The sequence below is a fragment of the Sarcophilus harrisii genome, chromosome 2, assembly GCF_902635505.1.
Source record: "Sarcophilus harrisii chromosome 2, mSarHar1.11, whole genome shotgun sequence".
In the NCBI taxonomy this organism is placed as follows: domain Eukaryota; kingdom Metazoa; phylum Chordata; class Mammalia; order Dasyuromorphia; family Dasyuridae; genus Sarcophilus; species Sarcophilus harrisii.
Genome location: NC_045427.1, coordinates 505,698,624 through 505,722,067, shown reverse-complemented (window position 1 = coordinate 505,722,067; position 23,444 = coordinate 505,698,624). Strand labels below are relative to the sequence as shown.

Sequence of the window (23,444 nt, the reverse complement as noted above, 5' to 3'; positions counted from 1 at the left end):
ATTATATGTATATTTTTATTTTATATATGGTTATTATATATGTTATATATAATATATTATGATATATAAATTATAATTCTATATTATATATAATTTTTGTTATTTTATTTAAAATAAATTTTATTTATTTAATTATTAAATTAATACTGTTTGGAAGAGACTTTTAAAGTCCCCTCATTTTACTTGAGGAAATTGAGAACCAGGAAAGTTAAATGAGTTGCCTAATGAAATACAAGAAATAAGTGGTAGAGCCAGGATTAGAATCCATGTCTTCTAACTCCAAATCTACCACTCTTTTCTCTGCACTAGGTTGAGGAAAGACTATGGCTTTTGGTGAAGGAATTTATCTGTGTCCTGTGAACATGATCACGGTAACTTTTAAGAGTATGGTAGTTCTTACTCAGCGCAACTCTCTATTTCTGTAATTTATAAATACTGCTCACTTTCATTTATACCTTTTATAAAGTTGCCAAAGATAGACTCATTTACATAGATGTTATAAAATTTAGGGCCAAAAAAGACCTGAGATATCATCAATTTCAATATATTTTATTATCCCTTTCCCCATTTCAGGCTATTGCATAGTGGACTACACTGGGTAATTGCCAACTTCAAAAGTTCTAGTGGCAAACTTTTAGCTCTTTGCAACTCAAATAATTTATTATGAAAGATCTATCTTTCAAACTTAAAATCTTGATTTGTTCTTCTAATTGTACCCTGCATGTATAAGCAAGAGGATGACAATAGAGTAGAGAGGCTGTTAGAAAACTTAACTTTAAACAAGGCTGCAGAGACAGGAATGGTCAGCAAGATCAAGTGATAGCATAGAGCTGCCATAAAGGAACCACTATTAAAAAACTATTAATCATTATCAGAAAAATCTTAATTGTAGGTGACCCAAAGAGCAATGGAATGATACATAGAAAGTTTTTTAAATCATAGCATACTTGTACACAAGACAGACCCAAGGAAATTGTCTGCCTTAAAAAGCAGGTGGACCAGTCATTTAGCAAAGGTGAAAGATAACAAATGGGAAACCTGAGTAATGTACTAGTATTTTTGAAATATTAAAAAAAGATCTAGAGGAAAGTATTCAGGGCATTAGATGAGTAGTCTATGGTGGATTTATGGATTTATGGAAGGACATGGATAGGAATTACAGAGGATAAGGAATCATTATTGGATTTGTCTCAGGCCATCAACATATCAGGGAGCACATGAACTTGAATACTACCTTTTTTATGCTTTTAGTCTGGAAATGGGCCAAGGCCATCATCTTGTGTCTTGCCCCCAGATCCCAGTGATTTTGGAGAAGAGGAGAGGAGCTGATTACTTTGTACAGCTCTGCCTCACTTAAATCCAATTCACTTACAAGTCAAAACATGACCCTCCTGATATCATTGGTCTTCTTCCAGAAAAGAAGGATGAACAACAACAAAAACAATCGCAGTCCTTGAAGGCAATTTGTGTAGTGTAGACAGAAAATCCCTTCTCCCCCACCTGACTCCATTCTGAAATTCCTGCTTCCCTGGTGTTTCTCTTCACAGGGATCAGTATTGCTTACTGAACACACTGCAAAGAGAAGGGATGGGCCATGTCCTTTCCCAGAAAACTATATATATGGGCTGACCTCCAAACTGCTGCTGCTCTACCATTCACCACCTAACTGTCAGTCTTCTGTATCTCCTGTGCCATGCCAGTGTTCTCTGTACCACTCTACCTGGTAAAAGTATTTCTAAATGTTGCTGGCAATTTGGGTAAAGGGAGTATCATGCATGAGATCATCTAAATATCAACTTGTAATATACTTTAATTTAGACTAGATTAAATCCACAGATAAGGTTTAAGTTCTGATTAGGGAACCATATTTCTTTCAACAAGTGATCGATAACATGTAATCAACCTCAAAGTTTCTTTAATAGGAAGTAGGTCCATGGAGGTCTTATAGCTGAGGCTGTCATGATCACATGCTGGTCATGTTGTATTAGATATTCCTTTTCTTATAGATTGGACTAGTAGGACCCTGAATACCCCTCTAGGTCTCAGATTTTGTGATTCTGTGGCAATAGGTTCAAAAATACAAAAAGAAGAAGAATAATTGAAGCAAACAGCTTATTTTGTTGCTTCAATTACAGGACATCAAGCTGTTATACGGATAAGCTTGATTTTAAAAAGTCAAAATAGAAATAAGGTGGGCATTGGTCAGATGCCCAAGGAGCTTGGGTACAATTTCAGTCTGTCTGTCTGCCTGTAGCTTTCTTGTCTCTTTCTCTTTGTGTATCTCTCTCTCTCTGTCTCCACCTCTATCTCTCTGTGTCTCTCTCTCTCCCTCCCTGTCTGTCTGTTCCTGTGTGTTTGTATCCATCTTTGTGTGTGTGTGTGTATGTGTGGAAAGTTTTCTAAAGTAGCATGGAATCTTAATGAGGAAAATATCAGATGTTAGTTTTCTATTTCAGCAGCTTTGTTTACACTTTCATCAGGCTTAGAGATTAAACACTATCCATAATAATGAAGTATTCATTTGATGGTCGATAGTTCTGCAGTCCTGCAAGTCCTTTTAATTTCATAGTTTAAATTCAGGGGTCTGTTTGGATTAGCTCAGATTCTTTAATTCTAAAAACAGCATCATCATGGATGGATGTCTAACAAAAAGCTTTTTGCTTATTTCAATTGGTTTGACCAAATTCATTTCCTTAGGCCTTATTTTTGTTCAGTACTTTTTAATAAGCCAGGTAGTCTAGTTGAAAAGAAGGCATGTTTTAGTCTTACAAAACCCTTTAATAAGAAGAAGAAATGTGGAGAGAATCAGAAATATTATAAAAATTCAACATAACTGCTAGGGAAAATTTTCTCTTTTCATAGACCTGTCTCAATCACTTTTACAAACAAAACCCTAGTAGCCCACAGGATTATAAAGTGAGCAGCCATTTGTTTTCTGACTCACAGTACTGAGTGTGATGTTTTGCTTGTAGATGTGGGTAAAGGAGGAGTCTGGTGCTTTTCTGTGAGTACAAAACAGACCAAAGAAATGCAACCTCCCTGCCCTTCAGTTTGGGATGGGACAAATGAAAGAAAACTCCTAAATAATTGGAGAAGTTAGAGGAGTGGACTATAAGAATTTTACGAATTGGGAAACTTAATTAGGTTTCTAATTATTAGGCACTAATAATTGCCCAATTAGTAAGGCAATAGGGAACAGAAAAAGAATATGAAACCATAGATTTAGAGCTTCAAGAGATCTTGAATGCTGTCTAGTTCCACTCCGACCCCCTATTTTATAGATATGGAAATTGGAGTTCAAAGAAAAAGACCTCCTTGGAAACATCTTAGTTAAAATAAGATTAACAAGCATTTACAAAGCATGTCCTCCTATGTACCTAGGACTACCAGGTCCTGAAAATTCTTTTCTTTTTAATTTTTAAAAATTTTATCTCTTTATTTATTTGGTTATACAGGTACATTATTATTAATTTTTTTTTTTGCATACTTCCTTATGAATCATGTTAGGAGAGAAAAGTCAGAACAAAAGGGGAAACCCAAGATAGAAAAAAAGAAAACAGAAGAAAAAGGGAGAAAAGGTAAAAATAACCCATGTTGATTTACATTTAGTTTCTCTAGTTCTCTCTCTAGATGCAGATGGTATTTGCCATCTAAAATTTATTGGGATTTGCACATGTGGGTTCTTTTCACTCTTTTACGATCTCTTCAGGATACAAACCCAGTAGTGGCACTGCTGAATTAAATGGTATTCACAGTTTTATAGCTTTTTGAGCATAGTTCCAAATTGCTCTGGGTCATTTTACAACTCCACCAACAATGCATTAGTGTCCCAGTTTTCCCACATTCCCTCCAACATTTATCACTTTCTTTTCCTGTCATCTTAGCCAATCTGAGAGATGTGAGGTAATGATCCAGAAAATTCTTACCACTAGAAAAGGAATGCAAATTCTCTGTTAATGACATATGTAAAATAATGTGCAAAGCTTCAAGCTCTTCTATATAAGAATGCTACTTACTACAACAACTACATCCACCATCACCCCTCCTCCTCCTATTCTTCAGGAGCCTCTGGAAGTAATGCTTAAAAAAAAAATCAAATTAACTTGTGAAGTAAAAAATACAGGAGTAGTAAAATAACCCCCCAAAACTAGATAATTCTAATTTTCTCCTAAAGAATGTAGAAACAATAATTTGGGCTGAGAATATTCCCCCCCCTCCTGTTTTAAAAGTCTATATATTTGAAAAGTATGTACGTATTCCTTTTTTTTTTCCCCATTGTGACCCATAAACCTGATATATGACTACAGATTATCTGATAACTTCTTCTCAAAAGGAACCATCCAGTAGTACCTCCCTCCCCATTCTAGCCTTATCCACTAACTTTTCCTGAATCCACACTCCATTTCCTGGGAAATGTAACCCATTTATTTTTGGAGTTCCTTGCCAAGGTCCAATTCAGTTGATTATTGACTGTGTGTATACAAACTAGCCCATTGACTTAATATATCTACCACTAACCCTAGATAATTAGACCTGGTTTCACATTGTATCCATTCATCAATCCAGGTCATCTCCTCCCTCCACTTTTCGACCTCCCCAGAACAAAACACTCTTTTGGGTTATTTTTTTTTTCTCTGTAGAAGTGCTGGTCTTCCTCCTAATGAAATTACTTGAGGGCAGAGGCACAGAATAGTATAAATGCATAATAAATGCTTGGCCATTCACTCATTCATTCGTTCATAATTTGATTCTAGACTACTTATATTTAATAGACTAAAGTAGTTCCCTATTGTCACAAAGATAAAATATGAAATCCTTTTAAAACTCTTCATAACTTAGCCCCTTTCTGTCTTTCCAATCTTCTTACACCTCTTTCATCTCTCTATATTCTGTGGTATAGTGATTCTGATTTTCTTGAAGATCCTCCAATGGAGCATTCCATCTCCATACCCCAGGCAATTTTACTTGCTGTTCTTCGGTTCCAGCAATTCCTTATCTCAACCTCATTGTTTCCCAGAAGTCAATTCAAATCGGCAAGAATCTTTCTAAGTGCATCTCTTCTCTTTATTATCTCTAATTTAACCTCTGTGTGTATGTATGTGTGTGTACCTACACACATACACAAATATATCTTCTTTTTTACTGAGTTGTTTGGACGCGGTTTCCCACGTTGAATTCTTAATTCTTTGACAGCAAAGTCTGTTTCTTTGTTTCCTTTTGTTTTTGCCTTTGCCCCACCCCCGTTTATAAGCAGTAGTTAGTACAGTGCGGGGCACATAAATAGATGCTTAATAAATCTTGTGGACTGGATTCCTTCCCTTCAATCATTTCATGGACCCCTCCTTTATGTAGGGCTAAGTTCCAACAAACTGACTAATCGGCTACCGTTTCCCTCTACTACTACTTGTTTGCACAGGGTGCCCCCCTCCCTTCTCCTGTTGTTCGAATCAATGCTTGGAATGTCTTCTCGCCTCAAATCCACCTTCTGGAATTCTTAGCTTACTTCAAGTTTCATCTCAGGAGCCATTTCTACAAGAAACTTCCTGATTCCTCGGGAGGAGTGACTTTTTTTTTTCCCTGCTCAAATCATATACTGTTTACTTATCCTTGTGCTCAAGTTCGGAGATTAAAAATAGGAGTCATTTTTCTTGTATTTGAATCATCAATACTTAGCTGTGCCTGGCATGTTTTGGTTCTGGGTCCGGAGAAAGTTCTCCCTGTATCTGTGATTTCATCAATAAAGGGAATTTCTGGTGTGGAAAGATCAGTAACCCTATCTCCCTTTCTTTCAGGTGGTATATTCACCAAGTCATTCTGCCTCAATGAGCAACCCTGACACTTAATAAACGCTCAAGGAATGAATTTTAAATCCAAGGTCCAAGGCAATTTCCCACTTTCTCCCATCTGCCAAAGTGAACCTGGCTTTAGCTAAACTTCTCCAGCTAAAGCTTAGCCCAGTGGCTGGCCTGTAATAAGCGTTTAATAAACGCTCATTACTGACCGCTGCCTCCTCAGGACTCTATGAAGCCTTTCTAAATTCTCTCTTCGTGGTCCTCTAACCCCCAACGACCACGTGGTTCCACGGACATTTGTCCCAGGGCCTATTTTCTCCCAGAACTAGGGGATGCGGAGGAGAGATGAGGAAGAGTGGGCTGGCTGGCGGTCAGAAGGGAAGCTCGGGGCAGGGAGAGCAGGTTCCGCCAGCTCTCGGGGCAGTTGAGGCCGGCCCGTAGCCAAGGCGGGGTCTGCGGCTCCGCTAGTGTCTGGGAGGCGGGGAGCCACTCAGCTGGGAGAGCAGGAGATAAAAGCCCGACCGGTGGAGGCCCGTCCCCTCCCGCCTGCTCATCGGACCGGGAGGGCTCAAGCTGGCTGCCGGGGTAAGGTCTGAGCGCCGCTGCTGCGTATCTCCTTTCCTGCTCTTCAATGCGGTGCTCTTTCTTATTCCGCACTGTCTAGGCTTGTGCTCAGCCCGCGTCATTCTCCCTTCACATTTTGCGCTTTCCTAAATATTCCCGAACTAAATGCTGGAGACTTCCCGAAGAGGTCTGGGCTTCCTCATTTTTTTTTTTTTTTTTTTTGCTTTCTATTCGGACTTTATAACCATGAAAGAGAGGGCGCCCATTCTTTCCCCTAAAGATTTCCTTTTGGTTAATATTTCCAAACTTTTTCAGACGCCTTATGTTTCCTCTTTGGGTGGAAAAAACTGCACATAAGCGAGTCTTGTTCACCTTCTTGGAGTCCGGAGTTACAATGTATTTTGCTTGTCTTTTTTGGGGCAGGTGTGAAGGGGCTGCGGAACTATTCCCCCCCCCCCCCCCCCCCCCACCACCCCCCCCCCCCCCCCCGCCTTTTCTGTCAGCCATCGTTGGTGACTCACTTTTTGAATTGTAAAAAGGGTGTGTATGTATATTGTGGGGGTGTTGTCATGTTGTCTCCCCAGTGGTTTTGAAATCAGACCTCTGCCGAGACGGGCAGATTGCGGCGGGCCAAAGTTTAGAAATTACTTAAGGCTGAATGAAACTTTTCCTTGTTAAAAATAATAATAATAAAAACAGCTGCAAAGGCTATGCATTTATACCTTTTGCTTTACTTAAAGCTGTGTGGTATTACTCTATTTTAGTCAATTAACATTTAGTAAGCGCCTACTACATGCCAGGCACTATGTTAAATACTAGTTATTACAGAAAGAGGTATAATACAGTGACTGCTCTCAAGAAGTTAACAATCTCACATGGGAGACAACATGGAAACACACACGAATGCAAACTATGTAACAGGATAGATTATAGGAAAAAAAAAAATTCACCGGGAAGACGCAAGTATTAAGAGGGGTTGAGAAAGGCAATTTTGTCAGGACTTAAAAAAGAAGCCTGAGCAGGTAGTAGATAATTGGCAGCTGCCATTCAATGAAGAATACTTCTTGAGCATTTGCTTTGTGACTAGAATTGGCCTGATTGCTAATGGGCTAAGTAAGACAGAGGTTTCATGCAAGAAAATTTCCGCCTAATATTTATACTAAATTTCGCTAAAACACTGATAAGTGTGTAGGAATCATTGTCTCAAATAGAGCATGCCAAGTCTTAGGGTGAAAGGGGAAAAGAAATCTTTGAATTGCAATAATGCTTTCTAAAGGCCAAAATGCCAAATGATCATTTCTGCCCTGTTGGAAAAGGATAATTGTAATAGCTGGGTGTAAGTGGGTGGCCTTCTCTCTCATTCAGTATCCCTCCCATTATTGCCGTTTTGTTTTTCATTTCCACACGGCTGACTAAGACCCAAAACAATGAAGGAAACACTCCTCTGCCTCTGGCTGCAAGATTTTATGCTAAAGTTAAGGTCAAATAAAGGAGATTACTTCAGAGTATAATTAAATTTAAGATTTCTTTAGGGTCCAAGTCCCCTTTTCATTTCATGCAAATTCCCTTCTGGAATTCTGCCCTTTTAACTACTTTCCTAGAAAGAAATAAAGCCCCAGGGAGAAGTCAGCCAGTAGTTGTATTAATCATGTACTACCTGTATTGTACTTTAGGAATGGTAAAAAAGACAAAAACTTTGGCACTGGGTTGGTAGAAACTCACATTCTAATGGGGGAGAACACTAGCAAAGAGATGTACCTTGTAAGTACAAGTCAAGTACAATGTAAAGATAAATTCACTTGGAGAGCACTAATTGTGGGAGGGGCCAAAAAGTGGATGGGAGACCAGAAAAGGCTTCTTTCAGAAGATGGGATTTGAACCGATTATGGAAGGAAGTCTTTTTTTTTTTTTTTTGCTGAGGCAATTGGGGTTAAGTGACTTGCCCAGGGTCACACAGCTAAGAAATGTTAAATGTCTGAGATCACATTTGAACTCAGGTCCTCCTGACTTAAGGGCTAGTGCTCTATCCACTGTACCACCTAGTTGCCCTCTGGAAGGAAATTTTGAAGAAAGTTAGATTTTCTTGGAGACTGCCAGGTAAGAGTCTGGAAATGAAGAGGGAGAAACTATCCATGAAGTATCAGTGAATGCTAGAATATGTTGGGGGGAGTAAAGTGTAAAAAGACTGGAAAGGAATGTCCAACACTGCAATTTACAGTTTATCCCTATGATCCTGTGAGTCTATGTAGAGACAACAGTGGTGAATATGGATAGTCATATTCCTTTTGGACATCCTAGGCAATATATCAATTGCTGAATGGGAAGGATTCAAAAATACAAGTGTTTTTTTTTTTTTTTTAGCTGGGCTTTATTTGGTTTGCATTGTGTATGAAGTAAATTTGGTTAGAATGAAATTGTAATTGTGCTCTTTTCTGTACAGTAAAAAGTATCTAAGTGGAGATTTTGTAGTATTGGTAAGGGAAAGGGAATTTGGAATATATTTGTTCAGCAGAAACAATGACGTTAAAGTTAATTTTAAAATACTGTGGTTACATCTTTGATAATATACTTGAAAATGTTCTCTTTTCTTAAATTTTCTTAAATGTGGTCTACTCCCTACCCTCCCAGTATTTCACCCCACCTTGTAATAAAAAAATATAGTTGAGCAAAACAAACCAATACACTGACTAGTCTGATAGTGTAGGCTTTATCTGGAACATACAATCTTCTACTTCACTAACAAAAGGAAGAACCTATCTTTCATCCTAAATCCATCCTGGTCAAGGTAGAGTGTTGTTTTGCCCTGGATATACATCTTCTTATTGAATAACTCTTGTTTGTGATTTCTTATGGTACAGTATTGTATGATACAGTTCAGTTGTATCCAGTTCTTTATGACCTTGTGGCCCATGGCATACAAATACTGTCCATGGGGTTTTCTTGGCAAAGATAGTGGAGTGGTTTACCATTTCTTAGTCCAGTGAATTAAGGCAAACAAGTTTGGGGACTTGGTTGCAAAGCTAGTAAGAGTCTGAGGCCAGATTTTTCCAATTCCAGGCTCTTTACTGTAATCCACTGAGCCTCCTAGCTGCCTCACAAAGCTGCTCCTATACTTCAGGAATAGTCCTTTTCTTTTTTTTCCCCCCAGACATTTCCTCAGTGATATTTCCTTTGCATATATGCCCGACGATAGTATGCCCAGGAAGCATTTTTCTTGATAACAAGTTTTTTAGGAAGGTAATGCAGATATTATCATCCCTGTTTTTTACAGGTGGTAAAGTTGGATCTCAGAAGGGATAAGATTACACAGCTAGCAAGTGTCAGAGTTCCTTCTTGGAATCAGATTTCATGACCCCAAATCCAGTGTTGTTTGAAGGACCTTACATAACATATAAGCAAGATAAAGATAGGGTAAATTGGAGATAATAAAGGAGAGTTTTCTTGTAAAGGTAAAATTTTAGCTAAAAAATTAAGGAATCCAGGTGACAGATGAGGAGGAAGAGTTTTCCAAACTTGGAGTGGGAGGCAGCCAATGGAAATGCCTGGGGTGTGAAGATAATGTGTTTAGTTCTAGGAATAGCTGCCAGGCTAGAGTCATTGGATCTAAGAGTATGGGGGTGGGGAGTGTGAATATAAGGTATAAGGAGGCTGGAATATACATTTTTATTCCATCCTAAAGATAACCAGGAGCCAGTGAAGTTGATTTGAGTGGGTAGGGAAGGGATGATGTGGTATGACTCAAACTTTAGGAAAATAACTGACAATTGAATGAAGTGAAGAGAGATTTGGCAGGGAGCCCAACTAGCAAACTATTGTAATTATCCTACTGAGTCAGAATGATTAACAGAAGGGACCCTGCACCAAAGACAAAATGGTGAAAGGGATAGGTATGGTAACAGATAGATATGGAAGAGAGAAGATAACCCTTAAGTTACAACCTGGGTGAATGGTGGTACCTTTTTCAGTGGTGTGAAGTTAGGAAGAAGGGAAGGGACGTTTTGAGGAGTAGGCAGATAAGTTTGGTTTTGGATGAGTTCAGTTTAAAATGGCTATGGGACATCTAGTTCAAAAATGTCACATAAGCAATTGGAAATGCAAAACCAGAGGTCATTGGAAAGATGAAGGCTAGATAAATTGATTTGAGAATCATCAGAGATAACTGAATCCATGGTTGCTGATATAAACAATTGAAATACTATGGAAGAAGGAGAGAACCCAGGACAGAAGCTTGCTGGGGAAGAAGGAAGTTTTCTGGAAAAATAATAAAAGAATTGGATTCAAAGGAGACTAAGAAGTAGCTTCTCAGACTCAAGTCCCAAGCACCCTAGTTTCTCAAGGATTTCATGTTTGTGACTGTATTGTTCTGCCCACAATGCTGGCTCTAAGATCACCATCTATAGTCCTGGGGTCTCTGACACCTGAAATTGAAAAAGATAAACAACATAAAATATAAACAAACAACTCCAGATCCATTTCTCATAGCCAGGTAGAAGAGAAAGAACAAGAGAAGTAAAATCCTTGACATCTTTGCTATGGGTGAAGTAGTGTGTTTATGCTATGGACATAGCCAATTACAGAGCAGTAGAAATAGAGTCAGCGGTGATAGTGGTGGTGGGAAATCATTGCAAGTCTCAGTCTCAACACTTTTTTTTAAATTGGCACTTTGTATTTGATAATACCTTTTTATTTTCAAAATACATGCAAAGATAGTTTTCAGCATTTACCCTTGCAAAACCTTGTGTTCCAAATTTTTCTCCCATCCTTCCCGCTACTCCCTTCTCTCTAAATAGTAAGTAATCCAATATAGGTTAAACATGTGCAATTCTTCTACAAATTTTCACATTTCTCATGCTGCACAAGAAAAAGCAGATCAAAAAGAAAAAAATTAGAAAAAAAAAACACTAGCAAACATAAAAGGTACAGATACTATGTTGTGATCCACATGCAGTTTCTAGAGTGCTCTTTCTGGGTGCAGATGGCTCTCTCCATCACAAGTCTATTGGAATTGGCCTGAATTATCTCATTGTTGAGAAGAGCCACTTCATCAAAATTGATCAGCACATAATCTTGTCATTGTTGTATACAATGTTCTTTTGGTTCTATTTACTTCACTTAACATCAATTCAGGTAAGTCTCCCCAGGCCTTTCTTTAGGCATCCTGCTGATCATTTCTTATAGAACAATAATATTCCATAACATTCGTATATCATAATTTATTCAGCCATTCTCCAACTGATGGGCATCCACTCAGTTTCCAGTTTCTAACCACTATAAAAAGGGCTGCCACAAACATTTTTGCACATGTGCGTCCTTTTACTTTTTCTGATGATCTCTTTGGGATATAAACCCAGAAGAGACAATTTTGGATTAGTCTCCACACTTCTAAAGACACAGACAGCTGATCAAAAAAGGCTACCAGAAACTTCACATTCAGCAAACTGAATATGCTCAAAAGACCCTTAAAGAGTATCTTCATGTTAGGAGAACTGTTCATCCCCAGAGAAGCCCAGTTATCTCTTGACTAAAAACTATTTTGTTGTTATTTGGTTGATCTCATTTGGGGTTTTCTTGGCAGAGATACTGGAGTAGTTTGCCATTCTCCACCTCATTTTACAGATGAAACTGAGGCAAACAGGGTTAAGTGATTTTCCCTGGATTACACAGCTAATAAGTGTTTAAATAATAAACAACTATTAGTATAAATTAAATACAATCTACATATGTTAACATAAGATTTGTAGTAAGATTTAAAATAATTAAATGCCTAAACAAATGATCAGTTCATACCAAGATTACATTGGTAGCTTCTTACTGATAAGTTCAAACTGTTGTAGGAACTTTTAAAAAATCTGCTTTTGGAGAACAATAAATGATTACTAAAATAGAATAATTTTCCTTCTTCTGAAATAAGCAATATATAGACACTTAATAAGGATTTTTTAAAATTTTAAATTAAAATAGCAAAAAAAAAAATAGATCGCAGTATAGAAAATCAAGTGAGTTTTATTTGGTCAGAAAACTTTGAAAATCTAAGGAGGCAGTGTTTTTGTTGTTAAGTTGTTTTATACTCTGTGACCTCTCTTCAGGTTATCTTGGCAGACATATTGGAGTGTTTTTTCTTTTTATTTTCTTTGCCAAAGAAAATTCATTTTACATGTGAGGAATTGAGGTAAATAAGGTTAAGTGACTTGGCCAGGCTTACAGAGTCAGTAAAGTATCTCAGTCCAGATCTGAACTCATAAAAGTGAGTCTTCCTTGCTCCAGGTCTGGCATTCTATCTGTACCATCTACATAGCCAGCAGTCAAGTCAAAGAATGCAAAGCTAAATAGCACCCTAGACTTCAAACCCTTATGATATGTCCTTTTATCATATAGAAGAAAGCAGATTTTTCAAAGTTCTATCAACAGTTTGAATTTATCAGTAAGAAACTGTTAAAATTTCAGTTAATAGTTATATTTTATGGTTCCATGTTTCTCCTTTCTGAGTCCTTCAAGGAGTGTTTTGAAGCTAAATGTTTAACCCTCTTACATACATTTTTATTTCCTCTCAAAGAAAAAAAAGCAGAAGTAGCTTCATTTCTTGCAGGAAGATTACATAAATAAGCCAAGGATAACATTTCTCTCCTGAATTGCTAATGTTTGTCACCTCAAGGAGGTGAAATTTTCTGCCATCCATGCTGATGTGTCTAGTACATGTGTTCTGAGTGGATGCTGTTTTTACTGCCTTTTTTCCAACTGAGGTGCAACATAAACTATTTTAATTAATACTGTGTCACCAAAAGGAATTGAAATGGCCAATTGAATTCTGCTAAGATAGAGTCTTTTGATGAAAACATATCTTTATTGATTGTAGACGAAGAAAATCATTCTTAAAATGAAATCCAGAGAAAAATCATATCCCTCAGAGAAAATTTCTGAGTGGCAGACCTGAGATTAACATCATAAAATTGAATTTAGGCTGCAAACCTTTGATGTAATCAGCAGCTGGGAGATGGCGTTGCCCTCACTGTGCTCCCTTGGATTGCAGTGAATTATTGTGTGGAATGAAATAAGTGTTTCTTATGTCACTCCTCTAAGAAATACAAACAAGGGATTACTAGGCAGTTTCTTGCTACTTAAAATGGGATTGGATCAATGCTGGATCTCCATCTCTCACACCCATGAACCATGGAAGTTGGGCGTTTACTTATATCTCCGGGGAAGGATTTCTTTTTGCCACCTGAACATGACTTCTTCGGCCACTTGTGACAGATCATGAAGAAGCTCAGAAAGATTCCCTTCCTAGTGACGTGGGGTGTGTGTGTGTGTGTGTGTGTGTGTGTGTGTAGGGTGAGGTATTATTGACTCACCAAATATATGCCAGGCATTATACTACATACACATATATAAGTAGACAGAAATTATAAACAAATAAATACAAGGAGAAAAAGGGTGAGGGGAAGAATTAGCACTTGTAAGGGCACACAGTAAGATCACATTGGTAGTATCTTTGTTAACCAAAGATGAGGATATACCATAGACCAATCATGCTCACCTCCTCTTCCCTCTGCTAAATAATATATCATGATGTATAGTATCCCTAGTTTCCTTCGAAATTCATCTCCCTTGCCATTTTCTTCAGGAAAACTCTCTTGATCCTCCCTCTGTTCCACCCCTCCTCAAGCTATTAGTACCTTTTCCTGAAAAATTATTTTGTATTGATTTTTGTCTATACTCGTGCAAGCACATTTTGTATCCCTGGAAGGGATTTTTTCCTTAAAGGCAGGAATTGTTTGACTTTTGTCTTTGTAACCCCAGCATCTAGTATTGGATTTGAAGGTCAATAAATACTTATGAAGTTCTTACTACTGTTACTAAGAACACAATGATAGTCCTCAAGGAACACATATTCTAATAGGGAAGACAACATGCAGACAACTAAGCTTACAATCCTTTTAGTCCCTATAATTACTGACCTGGAATTTGGAAGATAATATCATTATCAAGAAAATAAGGTATAATGAGAGGTATATGTAGAGGGACAGTTTTTTGCTAATTGTATGAATGAATGGATGAAAGAATTCATTAAGAACATAAGGGACACCAAATTATGATAAGCACTGAGAATAAAAATATAAAATAGAGGAACAAAATGGCCTCCCCCTTAAAAGAAGTTTACATTCTAATAGGGAAGTAATGCATAGAGTGAGATTGGTGACTGGGGTTGATATTGTGGTTTGGATATTGTAATGGTGAGTTGAACCATAAAAGAATAGTACCCTTTCCAGGAGCACGATAAATACTGATTTGATTATAATTCTATAACTGGAAGAGTAGAGGGAATAAGGAAACACCTTTCTAGGTTGCTGCTAAAGAAAAAGCAGTGGAATAGAGTGAAGCATAATGGGAGTGAACCTAGCCAGTTATAATAATTTTCAATAAGTTAATCACCAATTTGGACTTTAAGGAGGGTTAGAGGAGTGGGGGGCAGAGACCAACTCTATCTACTACCCAAACTCCTTTTCTTATTGTAATGATATCAATATTTTATTGTATCTGCCTTCAAGATTGTTTCCCCCTCCTCAACTCCCCCTACCATATTTTATATTAGGGTTCCTAGAGTTTGGAGAATAGAAGGGTTTGTATTATAATGGCATATAGAGGAATAGTGGGACGAGAAGGGAGTCATGTTCTAGTAAGTCCAGGAGATGAAGAATGGAATTATAAGGAAGCCCATTGGCATGTTCTTCCAGAAACCATAGTAATTTTGACCTGGTTAAATTCCTCTGAGCAAGAGGAGAGAGGACAGGGCAAGGTAAAAAATGATGGGAAAGTGAAGATGAAGCCTTCTTGTTTCAAGAAAATACATAGCAGAGTAGCTAGCTTAGCTCCTCTCTGACGTCTCTATCTGTGCTAGATTTTGGGAGTTACCCTTTGAGATCTGTACCGGGGGGTGGGGGGGGGTTGAGGGGGGGTGGAAGAGAGGAGTTAATTCTTAATCAGGAACGACAACCCTGGGTCTTTTCTATTCTTTGGGTCGCCCTACATCCCCACCAATATTCTCTTTGTTTAGCCTATCATTAAGTTAGCTTAAATGTAGATCTAAATTTGACTACTATGAGTATAATTGAGACCTCAAACTAAGTACCATTGGGTAAAATCACAGCTAGTTTACTCAGTTCCCTTAGGTATGCTTCCCCCAGCACATAAGTCCTGACCCTGGATTTATGGTTAAGAGAGTACACATTTTTGCCCTTGGATCCTGATTTGTGCTACTACTACTCTTTGGTCTGTAGATAAGCAAAGCTCTTTACTTTTGCTTTGGTATCTTTTTTGTTTGAAGTTGGTCTATAAACATTAGTAAGGTCTGGGGTTAGAATGAGACCTAACACAGCTTTCCCTCTTAGCCATATGTTCTGTAGTTTCAGTTTTGTGTGTTCTTTGTGACCCCATTTGGGGTTTTCTTGGTAAAAATACTAGTGATTCGACATTTCCTTCTCCTGCTTTAAAGCAAATTTGCTCAGTGTCACACAGCTCAGAAGTGTCTGAGGCCAGATTTCAACACAGGAAGATGAGTCTTCTTGATTCCAGGTGACCCACTGCCCCATCTAGCTGCCATCCCAAATCATTAATAAGTGGTGGGACTTTTTGAGGGCCAGGAGTAATTAGCTTTTTTGATCTTTTGTATTCCCAGAAAACAACAATCAGAAAGTAAGTCAATAAACATTTAATAATCACCCACTGGCTTTGTGTTAAGCACTGGTGGGGAAGAGGGGAGGAGGAGAACGGAGAGATACAAAGAAATGGCATTCTTGCTCTTGAGAAACTCCCAGGATAATGGGAGAGATAACATGCAGACAACGTGGTACAAACTGCACACCAGATAAATCGGCGATAAGCAAAGGAAATGCATTAGAAGTTAGGGGGATTGGGAAGAGCTTGTTGCTAGAAGCAGGATTTTAAGTTGTACCAGGAAGAAGCTAGGGAAGCTAGAAGAAGATTGGATGAGGAGAGTGTTCTAAACATGAAGGATAGCCAGTAAAAATTCCTGAAATCCAGAGAATAGAATGTTTTGTACTCAAATAGCAATCAGGCACATATCATTGGGTTGAAAAGGACATTGTGAAATGGGGAAGGTCTGAATTATAAAACTGGAAAGCAGCTTGACACAATGTTTTGCTAATTGAATTGTATGATATTTTTGACTAGCTCAGAAATATACTTTTTAAAAAAAAACTGCATTAATGTATTTAAATTAAGTCTTGCAAATTTTGTAAAGACTTGGCAAGTATAAACATTTTGAATGCCACTGCCCGTTTTCTTTCATAAAAATTTATGCAAAACACACACATATATGCTAATTGAAAATATTTGAACTATCTCACACCCCTGAAAAAGTGGAGAGTGGAGAACAAACTTTAGCATTATCTACTGAAATTAAAATTCTAAATCATCTTTTTATTATGATTAAGTTTGTGTGGTTAATTACAAATGACTTTTCAAAAAAATAGTCAAATCTCAGTTCAAAATCCAATCAGTATATTTTACACTAGGATATATTATGAAAGATTTTAAGCACCCTCACCTTCCCCCCCCCCCCCCCCCGCCCCTGGAAAAATAAATAAGGATTTTATATTTGTCCAGAATTTGTCCAGAAATTAATAATTTCTGGAATTTATTGAGTTGAGGGTTGACATCATATCTGAACACTGACACTTTTCCAGCTCAGTGGCACATGGACTGGAATGGGGAGAAGCTTGAGGAAGGGATTTTAACTAGGAGGTTATTTTACAATAGCTGGGTATGAGGTGTTTTGAGTGGTGCCAGTGGCAGTGTGATGGATTATAGTCCCATGAAAAGTATGTTGAAAGAATTGGGAGAGCTGTTTTTCAGTCCCAGCTCTTTTAGAATCTTTGTAATTTAGGCATTAATGTAGGCCAGAACCAGATTGAAAAGGGCTTTAAATAGAAAATAGAATAAATTGTATTTTATCTTGTGAGCAAGTGGGAACCACTGAAAATCTTTCAATAGGGAATGCCATGGTCAGATCCTCATTTTAGGAATATCAGTTTAGTTAGTAGCAGTATGGCTAATGATTTGGAGAAAGAAAAGAATAGACCTAAGGAAATCAGTTAGGAGAAGGAGACTTTATTTTCAGGTAATGACAGGTTGGACTACAGTGGCTTTAATTCTAGGGAAGAGAGTAGGATTAATACAATCAGCAGTATGCTGGTAAATGTTTAACAATTGGCTCTCCAAACTGTTGCTTTGCCCAAAGGAATATACATTTTTATTACCGAAATCTTCCAAGATATCTTGGGGCTTATGGGCTAGATTTCTTTCTTAAAAACCTTTTCTTAGACCGCAAATCCTCTTCCTTTCATTGACAAGGTCTCAAATCCAAGCTTCACTTGGTCATTGTTTGGTCTTTGATGGCTCAGAGTAAGTGTAAATAGCAATTATTTCTGTTTTGGCCAAAAACCCTGAGAGTCTTCCTCTCCTAAATTGATTTTTTTTTTTTTTTTGACTAAGTAAAAGAAGTTATGATTAGTCTCATTTCCTACTAGCCTTAATCACTAAATGGGCATTGCCCTCCACTGCATCCAGAGTCATATTTTGTCACTGGACTCAGATGGCTCCGGAGGAGGGCCTGAGGTGAATCACTTTTCACAGCCCCACCTGACTGAAATCCAATTAACTTGCAGGTCATGGTACCACTTTCCCGATGCCATTGTCCTTTTCAAGAAAGCTAAGCAACAACATGTGTATATGCACATACACATATATATACCCATATGTACACATGTATATATATATATATACCACATTTAATCATCTATCATGTATCATGCTTAAGATCAACATCATTAACATTTTTCCATTGCTTTTTAAAATCTAGACAATCAATAAAATAATAATAAATCAACCTCTGATTTGTAGCATTTATTAATTTTCCAAGATATAAATACACTGAAATTTTAACAACCAGCTCTTGAAAAAGTTGTATGAGAAGTCTCCAGTGCCTCTCCTGGATAAGTTATATAGTATAAATCACCTTCACCAGAACTAGCAATTGGTTGGATACTAGGGTTAAAGAAGAAAGAAGAGGCATGGGTGACTCAGGCTGGAATGGGTCCCACTTTTAGGTGGTGGAAGGAATGGCAGGGCAACTGACAGGAAGAGAAGAAGTAGGAATTAGGCTGGATTTTGGAGTAATCTAAGGAGTTCTGTTTTGCTGGTAGTGAGTTTGATATGCTTGTGGGCCCTTACTGGATAGAGTCCTGGACTGGGAATCAGAAAAACTTGAGTTCAAATATGGCCTAATTGTGTGATCATGGATAAGTCACACCACCTCTGTCTCTGTTCTTTATCTATAAAATGAGCATAATAACACTATCTACCTCCCAGCGTTGTAATGCTGAAATATTTGTAAAGCTTTTTGCAATCGAAAATTATTTTAGCATATATGAGGACTTTCTTTTTTTCAGAGATTTCCTTGTGGGAGAATGTCTAGAAATGGAATCTTTGGGTCAAAAGCTATAGGTATTTTTAAAATTCAATAAGCATTTAAGTATTGACTATGTGCCAGGAATTACTGCAAATGCTGGGATTTCAAAGACAAAAATGAAACTATCCTTGCTTTTAAGCCATTTAAGTGGTGCAATAGATAGAACACTGGGCCTGAGTCAGGAATACCTGAGTTCAGACAGGGCCTCAGATATTTACTAGCTGAGTGACCCTGAGCAAATCAATTAACTTTTCCCTGCCTCAGTTTCTTCAACTGTACAAACAGGATGATAATAGCATCTATCTCACAGGATTGTTTTAAGGATCAAACGAAATAAAATTTGTAAAAGTGCTTAGTTAATACAGTACCTGACCTCTACTAGGCACTTTAAAAATTGATTTACTTCCCCCTATAAGCAATTTGTATTCTATTAATCTTTAGATTATAGGCCTTCTTGGGAATCTGTAATCTTGTATGATCTCTTTCATGTCTCAGACTTGGATCCTTGTTTCCAACATACTTTTCACTCTCCCTTATGTCCACTTTTATTCCAACTTGGTAAAGTAATCATAGTAAATGTTGATTTGATTTGGAAGCTGTTGTCAATAAGTTAATAGAGTTTTTCTACCTCATCTTCTTTGGCAGATGCTGGGCACATAAAAAGTTGTTTTCCTTTTGGGCCTTTTGGGTTATGTTCATTACTGAACACTAAATGACAAGATGACTAAATGTTCCATAACATAATATTTCTTATTGTCCTTGGGTGTACAATGAAACCAAGTACATCAGATTCTTTGTTTGCCTCTCTAAGGAGAGCTTATGAGCTATTTAGTTCCTTTTATCTCCTGAATATCAACATTTCTGGGCTCTAGTTCTTCCAGTAATAGCAACTGGTTGGTGACTGAACCAAGTGTATTATATTTAGAATATTTATAGTTAAGTTAATCTTTAACAGTGCTCCAAAAACTATGATGCTTAGTGTCCTCTGCCCCATTTTTAAATTCTATCTGCTGTTATAGAATTCAAAGGACTGTATTTGTACAAAACAGAATTTCTAAGAATTTTTTTCTTTGTTTCATGGACTGCTGTAGTAAAAAATTCTTTATCATCCAGAGGCTAAGGAACCTTTTTGTATTTAGTTAGATGGGTCCTTATGTTTTTAGCTTTTGTCTGGGACAGAATACTTTTAAAAACATTTTTAAATATATGCAAAATTACAAACTCCATTGCTTATAAGTTTTAAAATGAGTATATCACGTTCTTCTCAACATTTCTTTTTATAAATTTCTTTAGATTTTGTTGCTGTGATGATGATGTCGATGTAGTTGTACTGGCATATGTATTGTTCTGATTTTTCTTCACATGGCATTTCTGAAGTTTTCCTATATTTATCTGTATGCTCCACTTTCATTATTTTTTTTATGAATGCCATTGACTTTAACTGGTCTTTTTTTTTTTTTTTTCCTCCTGTTAGACCATTAAGTGACTTGCCTAGGGTGACTTAATTAGTAAATGTCTAGGAAATGTTAACTCTGGTACTCCTGATTCCAGGGCCTGTGCTCTATTCACTCTGCCATCTAGCTGACCCCCAAGGCTTTTGACTTCAAGTCAAATCAAGTACTAAGTGCTAAGGTACTAATCTGTACTAGAAAGACCATTGGAACTAGGAGTTGGCCTACCTGCATTCTAGTCCTACTTATGATACTAATTAGTCAGTTGACTTCTCCAGGCCTCTATTTTCCCATGTAAATGAGACAATTTAAATCTAAACTCTTTTCTAAGTCTGTGAAATTTATCTTAAGTATTAAAAGTGAAAAGATCTTTTGAGATAATATAGTTGGACTCTCTTGTTTTATAGATGAGGACATTGGGGTCATTTCAGTACAGACTTTTCAGTAAAGGCCCTTGGCAAAGAGACTTGGTTGCAGGGTTCTTGATACAGAATGAAAAATGAAAAAAGTCAAGGAATCAGGCAATTTTTGATTTTTGTCATCTAGAGATGAACACAAGGGAAATTGAAATATATGTGTGTGTGTGCTTATGCATATACATATATATATTATGTGTTTATATACTTGTTATGTATATGAACACACACACACATACATACATGCATCTATATGTATGTGTGTGTGTATGTGTGTGTGTGTGTATGTGTGTATATATATATATATATATATATATATATATATATATATATACACACATTTAATTCTGTTCCTACCAGCCACCATAGTAGGGCAACCTCCATATGCTTTTAGGTATATATAAAGGAGCCAGTAAAAAAAGGTTGAGGAGAGAGATTATGATTTCTGGGGTAATATTCCTGTGGAATCAAGGGGCATTAGAAAGTGAGGTCTCTAGAGGAAAGGGAAAAACTTCAGCCTGATTCCTCAAAGTACAGCCCCATGGACCATAAGCAGCTTCCTTCATTAATAGCTATTTCCCCAAAGGCAACTCCATTGCTAACTTCTGGGCCATTTTTTTTCCTCAGAAGGGACAAGACTGCAAGTAGTCTAGAGACCCTCACCTTCAGAGACCACAAACATGAGACATATACCAGTGAGAATTCACAGGTGGATAAAAGAACCTAAAACTGCCTGCGATAAAGAGTCCTATTGGTCCTTTTTATTCTCAGTGGAGGTCTTCAAGGGTGCTATGTTTCTAAAGTCCAATAAGTGTTTAACAGTTACTCATTGTTTGAAATTAATCTACTGTTCCCCCTTGATATAATACTCTGTATTTATTTTATATATTTTGATTTATATATATATGTTGACTGTTTCATTACAATAAGCTTCTTGAGAGTAAAAGATCTTTTCTCTTTGGAAAACAGGCCTTAGCAAAGTACTTGGCACATAGTAAATACTTAATTTACACTCAGTTAATAACAACAGCTTTCATTTAAAATATATTTCATTTCATATTTTGTTTTTATATCACCAGAATTTGTTCTAGTATTTCCACCGTTCACTCTTACCTGAGAACCCATATAACATTTTTATAGAAAAAGAGAAAAAAGGAAAAAAAAACCCTAAAAAAAAAAACCTCTAAAACTCTAAATATATATATATATAGTTTCCATATTTGTGGACCTCCTCTCCCTGCAAAGAAGTAGAGTGAAGTTGTCACATCATATCTCTTTTTGGTTTGGTCACATCCTATCTCTATGTTTGTGATTTGTAATTTTGCAAATGATAATATTTCAATAATAATAATAATAGATCACATTTACATATCACTATATGTCAGGCATTGTATTAAGTGCTTTACAAATATTATCTCATTGATTTTCACAACTCTGTGAAATGAATGCTGTTATTATACCCATTGTATAGTTGAGGAAAATAAAGCAAATAAAGGTTGCCAAGGGTCACACAACTAAGAAGTGTCTGAGGCTCAAACTTGCCCTCAGATCTTCCTGATTGCTGATATCCGCTGGGCCTTTTGACCATGTTGAGTTTATGATGTCTACATATGGCAGCTGTTCTCAAAGTATGATATATGTAAACTATTTAGTGAAGTGACACTGACCCATGAACACTCAGGCATTTTCTCTGACTGCTCCCCATTGCTAGAACACTTGGCCTTTTTTACTTTGACTACTGACTTTCCTGGTTTTCTTTAAGTTCCATTTAAATTCCACCTTCTTTAGGAAGCCTTCCCTAACCCCCCTTAATTCCAGTGCCTTTCCTTCTGTCTTTTTTCCCCCTTTATTTATCCTATATTAATTTGCTTTGAATATATTTGTTTGAAGTTGTTTTTCCCATTAGATTATAAACTCCTTGAGGACAAGGACTGTCTTTTACCTCTTTTTGTATCATCATTGTTTAGCACCAATGTCTGGTACAAAGCAGTTACTTAATGATTGATGATTAACTAAAAGAAAAGAGAGGGGAAAATATCTGGGATAGATGGATAGAACAAATGTTTTTGAGAATGAGGCTTAGGTAGACACATTTATAGGCAGTAGGAATGCAATCAGTATGTGGAGATTGAAGACAAATGAATTTGGAATTATAGAGCGGGAAAACTTAGTAGAAAAATTTAATAGAGAAGACAGATGCAATAGGATATCTTAAACTAGATTCAAAGGTGTTTTTCTGCCCCTTACTCCTGTTCTCTCAGTAGTCTATGCTGGTGGATGAATGCTTGTAATTCAGTACTACTGCTGAGTCTGCTTAACTAGAGATGATAAGTAACAAGAGAAAAAGAACTGAAGTGGAGTTGAGAGAGGATGGGAAACTACCGGCAATCAGAAATATCATGGAACTATAGTAGGGAATGTAAAGGATGGAGGCTAGTATATTGGTGAAAGTAGATCCTTGAGGAAATTGGAGAAAGCTTGAAATTTCAGCAGTTGGGAACCTGACTTTTAGGTTAAGTTAGTAAGAATTTGGAGGAGCGGCAGGCATATGAATTTTCTCATTTTATTAATGAAATCAAAGTCCATTTTTAAATTAAAGTCAAGGTACTTCAAATTTCACCTGTCATTACTACCTGTGTGCTGTTGAGCAGATTATGATCTCTCTAGGACTTCATTTCCTCATCTGTAAAATGATGGCAGGCTAAGACCTTTCTAATGTCCTTTCTAGCTCTAA

General features: G+C 37.1%; 1 protein-coding gene across 1 annotated transcript in view; it reads left to right on the top strand.

Moving 5' to 3' along the window:
- Positions 1-6,100: 6,100 nt before the first annotated feature.
- The window catches only part of WDR72 (WD repeat domain 72), a 270,383-nt gene continuing 253,039 nt past the window's right edge, over positions 6,101-23,444 (top strand). Inside the window, exon 1 of the mRNA XM_031955230.1 lies at positions 6,101-6,377. The gene's annotated coding sequence lies outside the window, so the exon portion shown is untranslated. The remainder of the gene's footprint in view (positions 6,378-23,444) is intronic.